Source organism: Numenius arquata, chromosome 21, assembly GCF_964106895.1.
Source record: "Numenius arquata chromosome 21, bNumArq3.hap1.1, whole genome shotgun sequence".
Classification (NCBI taxonomy): Eukaryota; Metazoa; Chordata; class Aves; order Charadriiformes; family Scolopacidae; genus Numenius; species Numenius arquata.
The window spans coordinates 5,135,079-5,152,752 of record NC_133596.1 but is presented as its reverse complement, the minus strand read 5'-3'; positions in this window follow the sequence as shown (position 1 = coordinate 5,152,752).

The window sequence follows — 17,674 nt, the reverse complement described above, 5'->3', positions numbered from 1 at the left end:
TGGTTCTTGGCCCCTGCACTGCCTGATCGATGGTCTCATCGGCTGTTGGCCTTGGCATTTGCAGCTACGAAACTCTCGAGGTGTTTGTGTTTTCAGCACGCGGCACCTTTAAACTCCAGAGCTCTTGGGGGCAAAGCTCAGTTCTGAAGTTGCTGCTGTACATTACAGCCTCACACGTCCTAAATCACAGTCATGGAGACAGCGTTTCGTTCTGTGTGTATCAGAAACAGCAGGAAACATCCTGGTTGAGCCGTGAGCCACGCCACCACGTACAACGTGCCCAGGTGTATGTGCATGGAATAGGTTGGAATAGCTGTGCCATTGCATCCTGCCACAGGGAGAGAAGGGGGAAAAATAGCCCCATCAGTTGTGCTGTTGGGTTGGCACGTCTGCTCTCCCGCTCTTCCCATCACAGTCCCATCCAGGCTGTGTCATGAGGAAGGGAAACGGGTCAGTGACACAATCACACAGAAGATGATAACACCGGCATAGAGAAAAGGGGCTTTTCTGGGTCTTCCCCAGCAAGAAAACTCACCAAGCCCAGCAGACAGCCTGTTGCTGTACCTGGGAATGTCAGGTTCTGGGTACTAACTGGGAGAAGACCCAGTGGAGCGCTGGTTTGTACTGGCGAAAGCTCGTGTGTTTACCACGAAGGTACCGAATGTCTCATTTTCCTGAACACAGTACGATTCAAGCCATAGGAGGAGACACAGTTACAAGTTTCTTAGTCACAACTTTCACCAAAAATCTCCATGTCTTCTTGCCATGGGCTTCTGTTACAAGCGCTTTTCTTGTCCCTTGGCTGTTTTGCTGCCTCTATTTAATTGCTATGAAGTTTCTCTTTCTCATGAAAAAAGAACTATAATCGGAAAACTATAGAGCTAAAAGAACTATATGGAAAAAAAACGAAGCTAAGGGTCTGGACGGTCCTAAGTCTATTGCACTTTAGCATCCAAACTGCAGAGCCAGTACCAACACATGGCTCTTACGCTTCCTGTAGCAGCCTTAACAAAATAGAAGCAATTTTAGGGCCAGTCTCATTAAGGTCTTGCTAAGAGCCCTCAGGCAGCTTCTCTTAAAGATGACGTGTGACTTTTAGTAAGCGTTTGCAAGAGATGAATCTTATTATCATCATCATCATTGTTTCCTGTGAAACATCTGCCCTGAAATCTGGGCTCCACCGGACTCTGTGGCAAAACTCCCCCTGATGTGAGCATGACCAGGGAACCTGTCCCAGGAAAAACACGTGTAGTGTTGGCAGCAAACCGGGGAGGGGGGGGAAGGCCTGTGCCACGAGGTGTCGCTGCCTGTCAAACGAAATACATTTGTTCCTCCCAAGCCAGGCGCTCTCGTCTAGACCTATTCAGAAACTTAAAAACTTGGCAAGCTTCGCTAAAACTCCTTCCGCCCTCTGCATTGCCCAGCGCCCTCCTCCACAGCGGCTACAGGAGTGTTTTCAGCAGCAGCTTCTAATTGCGAGCAGGGAGTTTGCGTTGCACACAGGGAAGTTTTCCTCTTCTGCCCGAATACCGTCTGGCCTTGGCTTTAGGTGCCCAGGCAGGCAATGGATCCCGTGCCGGCAGGAGCAAAACTCGTTACCCGTGCAACCGTCGCACCCATCGATGTGTTGGGAGCCTCCTGGGGGGTCTTCTGCCCTGTGATGACTCGTTTGCAGGCAGGGCTGCCCACTGCAGCAGAGGACCGGGCTTGATAACACTCTCCATCATTGGGCAAATCATGCCACTGTGCCTACATTCTCCCACGGTTTTACTCATATTGGAATGGGGTTGTCGTTCCTTGGTGCAACGGCTCGTCTGTAGGTGGGTCTTTTCATGCTGCTGTAATTCCGATGGTACTTGGGGGACTCTCTCGATTTGCCACCTCTTGCCTCTCTGTGTGCAAGAGGTGATTCAGAGCACGAGGGCAAACCCTGCAACCTTTCTTGAGTCATACCTTCCTTTCTTGAGGAGGGGCACTGCAGGAAATACAGTCTTAATCTTGTGAGGAAGGCACAGTTTGGGCCGTGGTTTGATTTTGACAGGCTGAGAGAGCTGGGGTTGTTCAGCCTGGAGAAGAGAAGGCTCCGGGGAGACCTCATAGCAGCCTTCCAATATCTGAAGGGAGCCTCCAGGAGAGCCGGAGAGGGACTCTTTGTCAGGAAGTGTAGTGACAGGACAAGGGGTAATGGTTTTAAATTGGAAGAGGGGAGATTTAGATTAGATATTAGGAGGAAATTCTTTCCTGTGAGGGTGGTGAGGCACTGGAACAGGTTGCCCAGAGAAGCTGTGGATGCCCCATCCCTGGAAGTGTTTAAGGCCAGGCTGGATGGGGCTTTGAGCAACCTGCTCTGGTGGAGGTGTCCCTGCCCATGGCAGGGGGGTTGGAACTTGATGATCTTTAAGGTCCCTTCCAACTCTAACCTTTCTATGATTCTATGATTTCATTAAACCTTTGGAGGCAACAGGCAGCATAAAGTACACCAGCTCCTTCCTTTAGCTCTTACCTTATCCACGTAGTTGTTCTGACAGAACTGTGAGTCCTGCGTTCTGTGAGCTTGGGAGGACCATCGATCCCATTGAGAAAAACCCCCACATATTAAAAAATGTAACAGGGCATTTCTGGTATGAACAGCACCAAGGGAAACCAAACCACTGATCCATAAGTGCAGCAGTACACACGTTTCCGGTGTGCTCTTACATTTCTGTCACCACCATATTCCGTGAAGGACTGGCTGAATGTTGTCAGTATTTCTTAAAATAGGAAATAGCCTCCTGAAATAGCCTCCACATGGACTCTTCCGCAGTTGATTTTTCTTTTCTTTCTGAAATGTTAAGAGTTTTTTTTTTTTCCCTTAATTAAGCAAGACGACGTGTTTGGAGAAGGTTTCTATTGAAACACCGGAAAGTTTCAACTCAACATTTTTGGGGAAGAAAATTTTCAATTTCTGCAGGACAAAAATCATTCTTCTCTAGCGGGTCTCATAGTCCTGTGCCAGGTGAGATCGCTCGGCCCAAGAGAATGTTGCAGGCAGGGAGAGGAGGTGGCAGTTGTCACAAATATTCTGGACACTAAAAGTCTGAGGGAATGAGGGTGACATTTCCCAGCAGCTCTCACTGAATGATTTGAGAAATTTCTTAAAGGAACGTGATCCAGATAAAAATTATTTTAAAAGGAGTTTTTGCCTAAGATCTTCATAAATGAGTGACTAAGACTTTCAGTCATTCAGACTCATCTTTTTAAACGGTCTTTTCCTTTCCTGCTATTTAATTAACTTCTCTGCTTCGCTATGAGTGTGATGCTGCAGCCGGTCCTGGCAGCACCTGCCATCTGTCCTGTTCCCGCAGCTGAGCTCGCCCCTGAACGTGCACTCACGGCTTACGAGGCAGCCCACACCCCGCCTGACGTTCCTCCTTTTTTCCACAGCGTAGCCCTACCTCCCTCTCAACACGGATGTGGACACAGGTATTGTGCAGATGGGGACTGAGGCACAGAAAAAATTAGTGACCTCCCCATAGCAGTTTAGAGGAGTGAGCCCAAGGCTTGATCAGTGGAGCCATAGGACGAGGGGTAACAGTTTTAAACTGAAAGAGGGGAGATTGAGATGAGATCTGGGGAAGAAATTCGTTGCTGTGAGGGTGGTGAGAGCCTGGCCCAGGTTGCCCAGAGAAGCTGTGGCTGCCCCATCCCTGGAGGGGTTCAAGGCCAGGCTGGAGGGGGCTTGGAGCGACCTGGTCTGGTGGGAGGTGTCCCTGCCCAGGGCAGGGGGTGGCACTGGATGGTCTTTAAGGTCCCTTCCCACCCAAACCATTCTATGAATCTGTGATTCTATGACAGTAATGCCTTTTCTTAGGCAGCAACCTGCGGAGCTTCCTAGCAGAGGTGCAGTCTTCACCAGTGTGAGATTGCTTTTCTTGGCTTCGTATCGTCCTTTCTGGAGGTGGTGGAGCTGATGTAACTGTGATGGCAAAAGTGTGCAGTACAGGCCTGTCTTCGGAGCTGGGCAAAGTAAAACCCGAGGGCAGGAGAGGAATTTTTCCTTCAACATTTTTCACCACCTGTTTGGAAAAGGGAATGAGTACGGCAGTGTCTGAAGAGAAAATACTCATGAGCCACAAACTAAACAAAAAACCGAAAGTGAGACTGGGTTTCAAAGTTTTCCCTGGAAACCACTTTGAATTTTTGTGGAGAACATATTGTTCTTCAAGGAAACCTACGCTTAGGGGAGGGGCAGCAAATTTTCGAACAACTCGAAAGTCACCAATTTTGGAAACTTCCTCCCCTGTCCCGAGTTTCTCTCATTGAGAGGACGAGTTTGGACCTGAGGTGCAGGGATCGCTCTGCCTCAGACGACGTCCTCCTCTTTGGCAGTTCTTCTGCCTGAGTCTCCCTTCTTTCTCCCCGGCCTATGTAGGTCTGTAGGACGAGTCGTGTGGCAAAGGCGCTCGTGCCATCCAGGAACGTGGAGCCACTGCCCCTGCGAGAGTGGCTGCAGCTGTGGCTTTGGCAGCCGGGTGCGAGGCACACGCTCCCAGAGGAGGAGATATATCAAAGTGACAGCCTGAGACCGTAAACACCAAGGATTTCTAGATCCTGGCTTTAAGTGAACTAGTTGTGTGGACTTGAACCTTCTTGCCTATCCCTGGAAAATCTTTTCGTTGAAGGTTTAGCTCTGGCTGGAACTGGGGGCACTTGATTTTCCGCAGCTCAGGAGGGGAAATATTTTCCTCTTTGTGCTTAGGAACCAGGCTGATATACAGGCTGCTGAGTGTTTGGATTTGATAGAAATTATTTCGGAAGGTTTAAGAAAGCAAATATGGGCAAGTTTGCAAAGAGCAATATGCTATTGAGAATTAAGAGGTTAAAAAATCTGCAGAGCTGCTTGTTTTCAGATGGTAAAATAAAATGCAGCAGTGTCCCCTTGACCCAGACAGGCATCTGGGCAACCTGTCACCAGGAGGAAGAGAACAGAATGGGCTTGATTTGTTTTTTAAACTGAGTCTGAAAAGACTTAAAATGAAAAGCAAAAGCAAAAACAAAAAGATGAAATGTTCCCCATACAAGTGCCATGAATCATTTCATGTCCTTTATTTTTTCTTCTGGGGCAGGGTTTTTAAAGGAAAAGGGCTTTGCATGTAAACAGCAACTGTAGCCTACACAGTTCCTGATACAAGGGGTCGTGATTCAGAGGAGAATGCAGTAATCCTGTAAAGGTACCTGGACCTAAAGCCAACCTTTGTGTTAAGGATTGTACCTGTGTCATGGTTTCATCAGAAACATCGTACTCTGATGGGTATTAAGGGTGGTTTGACAAGGCTTTAGGAGCTGCCAAAGGAGAGCGTAGCGTTTCGCAGCCGTTTCAGACCGGCACGAGCAGCGTGTAGTCACCGGGCAAAGGACTCTCCTCCCTTGTAACCCGCGTTACCGTTAATGCTGCAGTCAGGCAGACTGGGTGCCACTGGGGCGCTGATGGAGGAGGGCTGCTCGGCTGCCCTGGCAGAGCCTACACTGGGTGGGCCAGGGCCAGTGGGGGAAGAAGGAGGGACAGGGAGACTTCATAAGCATCTCCGTCTCTTCCAGATTTAGGTCCTCCTCTGGTTCAGGAAGAGCCGGTGAGACGCATGCCCGTACCCAGCGGGGAAAACCTTCCCCTCATCTCCTCCCCTGTATCCGTGATTTAGCCCACCCTTCCTGCCCCGTTCCTTGCTGCTTTATCATTTAGCAAGAGCAAACCTACAGAGATTTTTTTTTTTCCTCAGCAAAGGAAGTCCCTACTGAACAAGGCACAAGCTCTGTGCTCACAGGGTGAAACCATTCCCTATAACAGTTTTCCCTCACAGCAAGTGGACAAGGAGAAGAACCTTTTATGTCCATGTTTATGGGATGCTGAGAGGGCCTTACCCCCGTTTGTAGCGGCGGTTACTCCTGCTGCAGCTCCGAGCTGACTTCATTTCTACCTTCCCTGTGACCCGCTCTTCGTGTGCAACCCCGTGGTGTGCAAACACGGCGCTGCTTTACCCAAAACCTCCTCCAGCAACCTCCCCGGGCAGCGGCTGCGCAACACTGAAGGCAGCACTTCTGTCATCTGCCAGTTCAGCTGATCCCCCACATCCCCCACGGACCGGTACGGGAAGGGGGCAAAGTATTGCCTCTGATTTTACTTGGTTGAGTTGGGCCTGCCAGCAAGCAGGATCCTTTTCTTCCACAGACAAATTAAATACAGCAGTTAAATAGATCTCGGTTAAAGTCTGAGATCAGACAGACCTCTCCCTTCCCTCCGTGCCTCCCCGGGCAGTGGGGCAGACGTGTGGGATGCTACTGATTAGCCAGTGGACTCAAACTGATGGCCCCTTTTACGCTGCTTCTCTCGCTTTTCCTGAAACCTGTCCCTTCCCCTTTACAGTGCCTTTTTATTCATGCTGAAAGCAGTTAGGGAGCTTGCCCAGACATGCAGTAACGGCGAAACTCCGGTGCACACAGAGTAAAACATGTGCTAGCCCACAAGGTGCAGATATAACAACACGGGAACGTCCTGGGGGCACCGTGCCTCCCGAAACCCCTAGCTCTCACCGATCAGCGTGGGAAAAGCGGTGGGGACCCTGCGTGTTCCAACAGAGAGAGAGAGAGAGAGAGACTTAATTCTAACAACCTGTCTGTTGTACTTTTGGAGCCAAGCCGTGCTCTTGGGGGTCATCCCGCAGGCTTCAGAGCATACCCCTCTCTGAGAGCATTTCCTTACTGCGTGACGTGACGTAACCCTGCCTGATGTGAGGGGTTTCTCTCTGGGCTCGGGACTGTGGGATGCCAGTTCACTGGCCCTGACTGTGAAACTCCCCCCTGCATGGCAGGGGGATGCAGGGGTCTCAACATAACCCCTTTCAAGCAGGAACTAAATTTTATTTACACGCAATTTAATATTGCGTGTATTTAATCCAACGTAGAGTGAGTGCGCATGCTGGGAAGGAAGAGCACGACATGGGGAAACCTTGTATGTTCTGTATCTTTAATTTGAACATCATCATCATCAGAAGAGGATGAGTTATCTGCAGAAGTGGATTCGCAGGGAACCCACGGCACAGCAAGAGGTGGATTTCCACGCACCTTGGCCAAGGCTGCGAGATGCTATTCCCCCGCAGCCACCGGTGGCAGCAGCTTCCTGGTGGGGTGGGTAGCCTTTGTTTGAATGTTTGCAATGTTTTGCATTGCAGTATTTGGATGCCAAAGCTATACAGTGCCGTAAAAGTTAATTAGCCAGATAACTAATTAAAGACTTCTCCCTTTTATTGTTGCCAAGTTGCAATTCAGAAAGGGGCTTGTGTCAAAGTAAATCCAGCCAGACACCCCAGTGAAAGAAGCGATAAAGCATTCAAGATCCAATTAACCATTCAGGGGACTGTTGCGGGAAAATCCCGTCGCTGTCTGGGGGGAAGAAACGTCCCAGTCACACGCGGCACCAGCACAACCGACCCAGCTTTGAATGTCTCTCCGGGGGGGTGTCTTGCTCCACAGGGGAGAGTTACAGCCTGGTACTGAACGTGGAAGACAGGATTTATAGGTGCCAACAGACATCATGTTGGAAGGCGTTGGAAGAGCCCCCGTGAGGGTGACATGTCCTTGGGGACATGGTTTGATCTCCCTGGCAAAGGCCCAAGATGTGGGTTTACGGGGCTCTGAGCTAAGAGAGGATGCACAGGAGGCTGTGAGGACACGAGCTCCTGAAACTTGCTGGTGGGTGGTCGGTGGTGGCTACGCTTCTGCTCGCAGAGAGGGTCCCCATCCGCTGAGGGTTCTCACTGGAATGGAGAAAGATCTCACTCAAGCAGGCATTGATAGTCTCCAAGTCTGTCACTTTTCTGAGGGTCACTGCACAGGGTATTCATAACATTTTTTTGAAGAAATCATCAACAGCAACACGTTATCGTTCATATGGGCCAACTGCGCCAGTGGTATAAGAGCGCACATCCCATCGCTTCAGCGGTGTCCTGACCCAACAATTGCTGGGGTCATTTTGGCCCTAGGGAATATGTAATTAGAGGGTGGAGGGTAGGAGAGCTAAGATGAGGTTCTGACTCCTCTGATCTGGCCACCAGCCAGGAGACGTGCTGTAACGAAGTGGCACTGGGCCCAGAATTTCCAGGAGGGTTGAGCTCCCATCTGAGATGAGGAGAGGGGCCCAGATTTCCACCAGCACTTTGCACGTGCTGGGTGCGCACAGGGTCTGGGCTCTTGTGAAATCCCAACCCGGCTGAGGGTGGCTGAGTGTTTGAAATTCCACCGAGCTGCCCGGCCCTCCCTCCCCACTGAAAAAAAGAGGGGAATTGAGCAATTTCGGCAAGTGTTCCTTGTCTGTGGAGCTCACGTACTCCGCAGGGCAGACACACAGAGGATGATGCTGGTTTCACACAGCAACCTGCTGCCTCGCAGAGAGGGGAGTGTTTTAAGGCTTGGGGTTTTGATGACATGACTGCTGAGATCAGGCCACTGGCACACATTTACACCAGATGAGGATCTGGCCAGAGTCCCGATACTGGGAGAATATGCTTCCCACCCCCGCTACTATCAGGCCCAGCCCTCAGATGACAAGAATTTAATTTAAAGGCTCAATCTCTTGTCTGAACAGCTCCCTCCCTCCCCCACTCTGATGAGAGGAAAATCTTCGGAGAGGCATCCAGGCGAGTGGGAAAGCTTTGGAGAGAGCTGTCTCTTGCCCTTTAGCCATCCAGAGAGGAAGAGCTCATCTGAATGAAATGAGGATCAATCAGAGAGAGGCATGGGAAAAGTTGGGAAAAGGAGCCTCCAGTGATGTATATTCATGGGGGGGAAAACCTCCCCCAGACATGCAGAAGCTTTGATGAAAACCCTCCCAGCTGTGCTGTGCCTTTGAAGTGACACAGCAGAAGCGTATTCACGATTACCCAAGAGATAGAAGCAGATGAGTTCTCAATCAGCTGAATCCTTATATTTAGGATAGACTTTAAAGCTTACTTTTTATAACTCCTTCCAAAATTAATGAAAATCATCTGCACGGCACCCCATCGTTCTGTTCTTCTCCCCTGCTTCCTCCCCCACCCCACCCCAGATAACCTACAAAGCCAGAATCACATTCCCAGAGGGCAGGCGATGAGGTGACCTTGGTGTTTCATGCTGCAGAGGATAACTGGGAAGAATCCTGAACCATTAGCAGGAAATAAAAGGCTGGTGGAAATGGGTTGCTTTTTTGGTTTTTTTTTACTAAAAAGGAGGTTTCTGAGATCTCCCCACTTAGCTCATGTCAAAGTATCATATCATTTAATCAGCAGTGTGTCTCCTACTCCAGCATTTGTCTCTACCTGCTCCCCTAATCTGAGTCTTTAAAAGCAGAGTCTAAAATCTATGCTCTGGTTCTTGTGTGGAGCAGTGCTAGAGCTGTTTTCAGCTGGGAGGGCCTTTGTGCACAGGGAGACTTATGCAGAGGGTGGGAGGGATGAATCCCCAAGGTGGCAGTGTCCAGTGTGACATTCTGGGTCACCGGTATGGACTGGTAGCACCTGCTCTTCAAGGAGCTGAACCTCATCCGTTGAGTTTATATGAGCACCCAAAGCCCAGGAGAGCTGTTGAAGGTTTTTTTACTGCTGGAAGGTTTCTCCATTCATAACCACCGTGGAAGGGTCAGTTCTTCCTGAAAGCTTATTCAGAAATGCACTTTCACCTGGCCTTGGCTCACCCGAGCTGGGTGACATGCCGAACACAAAGTGCTGAAAGTTCCTCCTATGAAAAACCTCCAGGATTATCCAGTAACCCAAATCCCAGGTCCTTTCTCCCTCCGACTGCCCCTTCCCAGCGGGTGTCTCCCTGGCAGATACACTTAATGGGAACAGGCAGATGCACTCAGCCTAGTTGTATACGTTTAACACGCTTCAAGGTGCGTTGGCAGTTCCAGATGATCAAAGCCTCTCTTGTGATGCAGTGGCATTGCCAGGGTGTTTTCTTTTAACTCTATCAGATAAGTTGAAAGAAAGTCAGTAGTCAGTTTTGATGTTGTAAGAAACCAAATTGGGAATGGTCAGAGACAAAAAAAAATTGCTCAAGAGTTCCTTTAACTGAGAGCATGGGCATTGCCAAGGCTGAGAGGGGACTTGCACATATTTCTGGTTCTTTTGGTACTAACGTGGCCTGGTTTCACTTTCTTCAGTGATTTTACAAGTTCACAGCTGAACTGGAAACGTCAGGTGTCAGTGATTTGAAATGGGAGGTCTTAGTCCCTGAGAATCGTCCTAAAATCTCCTCTGATGACCTGGCACTATGATAAGCCTCCACCCAAGAGGATGGGTCTTCCCAGGCTCTTGTTATTTCTCTTTAGTGCTAATGGCAGTTGGGCACATGCACCCAGCAATGAGGAAATGTCTTCACCAGGTGCCTTTATGCTCTTAGGAATGTGTTTGCATTAAAAATATACGTTTCTTAGACAGATTTTTATGTGCAGGATGGTGCAGGCTGTGTCTAGTGTTTAACTACCAGGTGAGGCAGGTGTGGTAACACGTAATCTTTATAACCAGGCTTGAGGAAAACCAGTATAGGCATTAACTTCAGTCCAGTGAAGTCCTAGTACGGTTATGATAGAGCAGAGGAAGTGCACTGAGAGCCAAGAAATGAGGCTGTTTATCCCATGAATCTAAGAAAGAGGCAGTCTGGGCTAGCAGAAAGGGCAGTCTGGGCTAGTGGAAAGGACATCAGTTTTGGGTTTGAGCTGAGTTCTGCTCGTGGATCTCTTGTGTGACTGTAATTTAATTGAAAGTGATTTCAGATTAAAAGACTTAGTTAAGGCTCTCTGATTCTGAACTGGAGCATCTGCATGAGACTTCGTTGCCATTTTACTGACCTATTTTAAGTTATTACCATTCATGAACTCAAATTGATTTCCCCGAATTTCCGCCACGTAGCCAAGCTCTCTAGGAGTTTCGGCATCAATCTGAAATGACTCCACTAGACCTCCAGCGTTTTTCATAGCCTTCAGCTACTCTGGAGAGGAGCGAGGAAGCAATGAGCGGAGGAGGCTGTTGGCATGACCATTAGGAAATACCTCAAAAGAGCGAATCTTCCTTCACGGTGAAAGGAAAGGGACAGTTCCTTCGGCTTCTGTGTCCAATGAAGAGCATGGAGCAATGGTTCAGCAGGAGTCCTGCCCAGCCTGTTTGAAGGCAGGCGGGAGCTGTTGTTGCATCCTTCATGAATGGAAGTCATTCTTCCTGGTTCCTTAGGGCAGGCAGGGATTTCCTGGACCTGTCCTTGAGGAACAGCCCGTGTCCCAGCTGACTCAGGCACTGTCTGAAGTGACATATCAGCTGCCGCTGCCACCAGATGTGTCATTGCCTGGTCCCCCAGCCATAGCAGTTTGTATTAAACTACGTGTATTCCCTGGTACCACCCAGATGTGGGGTGAAGGTATGAAAAATGAGGAAAAGGAAGGAGCCCAACCCACTAATCAGTCTTTTCCTGGACATTCCCACCTGAAATCCTGAGCGACTGGCCCCCCAGACTGCAGAGGCTGTTCCTGCGGGACAGGACACAGCTACTCACACCCTGCTCTTGTTTTCAACATAGATCCCATGGGATCTTGTAGCAAATGAGGCAAAACCTCTGCCCTTACCACAATTATTGCTCTCTTTTCATCATGGGCACTGCTTAGGGGGCCTTGTCCCCCGTTCCCCCCCCACTCAGAGCACATCCCTCTTCAAAATATCTCTCTTGGGAAGGGCAAAGGCTTTGTCTGCTCTGTGGTGTGCTCATGCATGCAAAGATCTTTAGAAAGGCATGAGATACCTTCCCCTTACACGAGCCAACAAAAATGTCACGTCTTGAGAAAATGAAATGAAATCTAATGTGTCATCTGCCCTTCTGGGCAGGCAAATATAACCCAGGGGGAGTTTTTAAAGGGGCCTCAAATTTTCAGTACATGGGTAAAGTTCTAACCTTTCTTGAAAAGAACTAAGGGGAAAAATCAGGACTCAGTCCTTTAATTACTTTTTGTGGTGGGTTTGTAGACACAAAGACAACATTGGATCTCTGCCCTGAGCTCTGCTCAGCCCAAAGAGAGAAATGGGGCAGTTTAAACCTGCTAATGTTTGTTCATACTCTCCAGGCTGAGTTACATGACAGGAGAGCAAGTGCTAACATCCAGGTGGGTTGGCCAGGGAGATAAGAGTTATTTCAACCCCAGGAGAGTAACTTTGCCCTTTGCCAAGTGGTTCTGCAGGGAAAGCTTTGGAAGACCCTTTTCTGTATCAGTTTATGACCCTGCCCAAAGCAGAATTATAGGGAAAGCATGGGAACAGCAGTGACTTGCCGATGCCATAGGAGTTGAGGCATTACCACTGCAAGGATGCTGACCATTACTTAGGGTTAGTACCATTACACACTGTATTTTTACGGCTACAGAAGCTTGGACATGGCAAAGGGCAAAGAAGAGTCAGGCTCTGAGGTGTACTGTGCCCTGCATGGGTCAAGGAGTCAAGTAAAAAACACTGGGTTTTCCTCCCCGTTCTGCTTTTGAGCAAGACACCACACTCTCTCTGAGCAGTATTTCCCCATTATATAAACAGTCTGTCAGTAAGAAAATTTTAAGGGAAAAGAACTTTTTGTTTAAAAGAAGTAAGTGCCAAAGACGAATTCCCTTTAACTTTTCCCCCTTTTTGGGAAGGAACAAAGATAGAAAGTATTTTTTTGTTGTTGTTGTTTCCCATCCTATTTGCTATAAATTAGCTATCTTCCGGAGATGAACGGGACTGCTTGGGGGTGTTGGTGGATGAGAAGCTCAACATGAGCCGGCAGTGCACGCTGGCAGCCCAGAAAGCCAACCGCATCCTGGGCTGCATCAAGAGAAGTGTGGCCAGCAGGTCACGGGAGGTGATTCTACCCCTCTACTCTGCGCTTGTGAGACCCCACCTGGAATACTGTGTCCATCTTTGGAGTCCTCAACACAGGAAGGACATGGACCTGTTGGAACGGGTCCAGCGGAGGGCCATGAAGATGATCAGAAGGATGGAGCACCTCCCCTATGAAGACAGGCTGAGAGAGCTGGGGTTGTTCAGCCTGGAGAAGAGAAGGCTCCGGGGAGACCTCATAGCAGCCTTCCAATATCTGAAGGGAGCCTACAGGAGAGCCGGAGAGGGACTCTTTGTCAGGAAGTGTAGTGACAGGACAAGGGGTAATGGTTTTAAATTGGAAGAGGGGAGATTTAGATTAGATATTAGGAGGAAATTCTTTCCTGTGAGGGTGGTGAGGCACTGGAACAGGTTGCCCAGGGAAGTTGTGGATGCCCCATCCCTGGAAGTGTTTAAGGCCAGGCTGGATGGGGCTTTGAGCAACCTGCTCTAGTGGAGGTGTCCCTGCCCATGGCAGGGGAGTTGGAACCAGATGATCTTTAAGGTCCCTTCCAACTCTAACCATTCTATGATTCTATGATTATATGTTTGCTATTGCTCAGTACTATCCAGCATCAGCCTTCCTTTCCAAAGGGCCTGCACAGGTGCCTTGAACTTGGTAAAGCTGAGTGTCTCTTTTCCCTGTCTCCCGTAGTCACTGCAAAACAATGCCAGGGATTACAAAATGCCTGGCTGAATCAACAAACAGCAATAAGCAGCCCTTGACAATGTCGTCCGTAGAAGCCCATTACCTCCCCTAATTAATCCTCACTTCATTAGGCAGAAAGAAGGCCACTCATGGGAGCGTGGGTGTGATGAGGATCCGGCCGCGGTACCTCCTCTCCCCGCTGCTGTTTGTTGGTTTCTGTGGCCCCGAAGAGACAAACAGACCCGCCCCGAGCGCCTGCGTGGGCTCGGCGATGAGCACATGCTGAGCAGAGGACTTTTACCGCTGCATTTTCTCAGCAGGGATTAAAAATCCGTTTCACCCATGGTTCTCCTGGGTTCCACGGAGAGGAACCCTCTCTCCCCGCAGGGCAGGGGGATGGTTGGTGAACCTCCGCCTGGGTGGACACGGCCCTTGAGCTGCGGTTTGGGCTGTGCCATTACACAAAGATGCTTCTTGCATCACAAGATCCCAGTCCCTGTCTTCAGTCCACGCCTTCTTCATCCTATTTAATTCTGCCCTTACCCAGCGACAACCATTTAGACAGAAGACACCCTTCGTCGCATCTCCACTCCCCAGTCCAATGCTGGTTTGAAGAGTCCCCTTCTCTGGAGATCTTCAAGCCCCACCTGGATGCCGTCCTGAGTGATGTGCTCTGGGCAATCCCGCTTTAGCAGGGGAGTTGGACTGGATGATCTCTGGAGGTCCCTTCCAACTCTGACAATTTCATGATTCCGTGAAGCGAGAGGATATTTTGCCTGCATAAAAAGTCAGGGCTTTGCACTGTCCCTTTCCTTGGATGGTTTCACCACCCGCACATTCCTGTCCTTAAATCAAAGCAAAGCCCTTGGCGAACACCTTTGAGAAGGGAATCGTAGCACCGATCTGCTGCAGCTTTCCTCGAGCCTGAGCCCAAAGGAGACCCCTCCGTGCGGGAAGAGCTCGGCCAGAGCAGCAGGATATGGGAAAGCAGCCCTCGGCTTGCAATGGGCTCTCTGTTGTGAAAGAGGATTTTTAGCAGACAAACCTGTAGTTATGAAATGAAGTCTGCCTCAAATATAACAGAGGAGGATCATAGAGGCAGTTACTATAATTACTACTAATGATACTTACACTTACCCGTACGTTAGTTCCATATAAACCTTTTTTATTCCCTGTGCAAACAATGAATAATTAGCAGCCTCTATCATTGCCATTTTAAGAGTTACATCATGTTCCCTGGGACAAAGACCATCTCTTTGAACAGCACCTCGCGCTGAGATTTCTAGGGCGTTGAGTGTCACTGTGATAAAAGCATGTCAAAATTACAAGTGAATTCATTAAGATCAGGAGGGACGAGTTATCTGTAGGGCAAAACTGTTCCCAGGAGACCTTTTCATTAGCTTTTTATTGGCAGTGCAATTTTCTAGGGCGTTATTTCTCATTATGGAGGAAATCTCTTTTAGGCTTGTTTCTTTTACCACAGAAATTGTAAGGCAAGTTTTGAAGTTTAGGGGCTCTGAGGGAAGGCAGTTTTGGGGGGTTTGAAGGGGCTTGGCATTCATCTGGAGCTGTTTCCCTGTCACCTACCTTTCTCCTACCTCTGTTTCGGCAGTTGCTCAGCCTCATGTGAGTGAAATGTCTCTCTCTCAGCCTTGCTTAGGCATCAGGCATGCGCTTGCGAAAACAGCACGCGATTTTTCTTTCCAACATCGTTTTTCCTCCAGACAAAATTGGATTTATTGCATAATAAATATGCTCGCTGTAGCTAAGGTGAGTTGGTGGTTAAAAACAACTGTGGTTTTACATCCCTTTTCAGACCACCAAAGCCCAGCCCTCTGGTTTGCGCTGATGCATTACCACTGACAGCAGTAATTTTTAGTGACAGATACAGAAATGTCCTTAGGGAAAATACAATAGTGATGGAAGTTTCCTGTGGGAAAAAAGCTTTTTTTTTCTTTCTTTCTTTTTTTTTTTTTTTTAAGTGCTTTCACCTTTTCTGTTGTTTGTCTTCAGGGACAGTTTCTTCACAGGCATTCAAAAGCTCTTGATCCCATTACTTTCACCGTGATTTTCGGTCAGTCTGCATTTTAGGAGGAATAATCCCTTTCTTTTAGGATGAAACCTGAAAAATCGGCTGCTCTTTCCAATTGTATTGGATCTAAATGACAAGCCAGCTGTGGTCTGTGTTTGTTGCAATCATTGGAAAGACCACACCTCTGTATGAAACACTGTCTTTTGCATAGCAACTGATACTGTGAGTTAAGCTGGATTGCACAATTTAGACTCTAATCTTGACTGGAAAGATAGCATCAATTCTGAGTCAGAACCATATTTTCCCGTATCTCAGAGAGAGGATATTTTTTGCACAGCAAATGGCAAAAATTTACATGTATGTAAATATATTTAATCTTGATCCCACCGCTCCTAGTGAGTCCTGGGTCAAGTAAATCTCCCACTGGATGCAAATGGCTGTTTAGGTATCGCAGTCGGAACAAAGGCTGGAAAGGGCCCGGCACGAAGGATCTCACCATCCCAGCGCAAAGGAAGAATTGCAGTAAACAAAGGGGAGGAGACTCCCAGGGGAGGATGAAAGTTTCAACACCCCGAGATCCTGAGATTCACCTGTTGTTCTAAACCATTCAGTTGGGTCATAGGTCCAGAACCAAAAAATTTCATTAAATAAAAAACATTGCTGGGTGATAACGTTCTACCTACTTACATGATTTGTAAATCCCGATCTTGTCAGAGCACGGAAATGACTAAGTAAATAACTGCCCATAGCCCAGGCCATATTTACATGGACAGGCAACAAGCAATCATGAACCTCATCTGTCCATACCCTGAGCCAACAAAATATGAAGTTGTTTCAGCCTGGAAGTCCATTAGCCTCATTAACACTACACAAACTTGTGCTGACAAGTCAAACTTGGCACAAACATCAACCACTTTTTCTCTCGGTTGGTCTAATCGATCAGCATAACTTTGTTAAGCTCAAAGACAATTTTCTTGGCCTGAACATAACTCGAAATTTGTTGCTTTTGAGTCAGAGCGAGATGCGTGTTCGAGCGCCCCAAAGCGTCTCTGCTTTTTCAGCTGTAGCAGCTGGTTTATAAAAGATAACGCCTCTCACTGTAAATCTTTGCCTTGCTTAAGCGCGCTGTGAAATCCCGGATCCGCTGCCATCAGCAGGAGCGCTGACGGATGATGCCCCTCGCTGCAAATCCTGCCTTGGCTAAACGCACCGGGAAATCTCGTTATGGGCAGGAGTTCTCCACTCGGCTTCACAGAGTCAGGATTTCTGCTCTGTAGAGAAATGTACTTTAATGTCACATCATGTTAAACTCTGACCTGAAAATTATTGGTCTTTTTAACCGTTTTGGCTCTTGATGCCATTCTCAGAACATATTGTTTTAAGGAACATGGTGAAATGGAAGAAAACAATTAATTAATACATTAACTGACACGTCTTTGAGTATTTTGCTCTAGTGATGGTAACTATTACCTCTTGATAATAAGGTACATGTGTCTTAATGGGAAACTTAATTGCTATTGTAGTGGTGTCCGCAATCCCAGGACCCCTGTGCTGAATGCTGTACCTTCGGAACAGGGGAGAGTACAGCTACGATGGAATGTGTCACCAATACGTTCATCTCGTTTGATCCTTCTCATTTGAAAGAGTGCTTAAGGATAAAATTCTTGGATTTTGTTTTGAAGAGGATAGTGACTAAGGTATTTGTGCTGCAATTAATACTTGTTTCTTTGTATTTGATTACAGTGTGCTCGTGATGTGAGAAGCAGCAGGTTAATGGCACATGTAGCAATCCGTTGGTTTGTTTCTAATTGGTGAAGCTGTGCGCAGGAAATGACAAACGCTCCTGATGCTGGCGCTCCGGGAGTCGGGATTAAGCTCTCAACCAGTGCAATTGGCTCCTGACATGACGCGTAAGTTGTACTGACTTAAAACACCTCCACACCTACAACAACCTGACTTGCGTTTTTTTTTCTGGAGACGTTTTTAGCAGGATCCCCCCAAGGATGTTTTTTTCTCAGCAGACGGTTTGTTGTGGATCCTGTTATCTACGTATCTGTATCATCCTTGCCTTTTTACCAAGCTCACTTCCAAATAAAC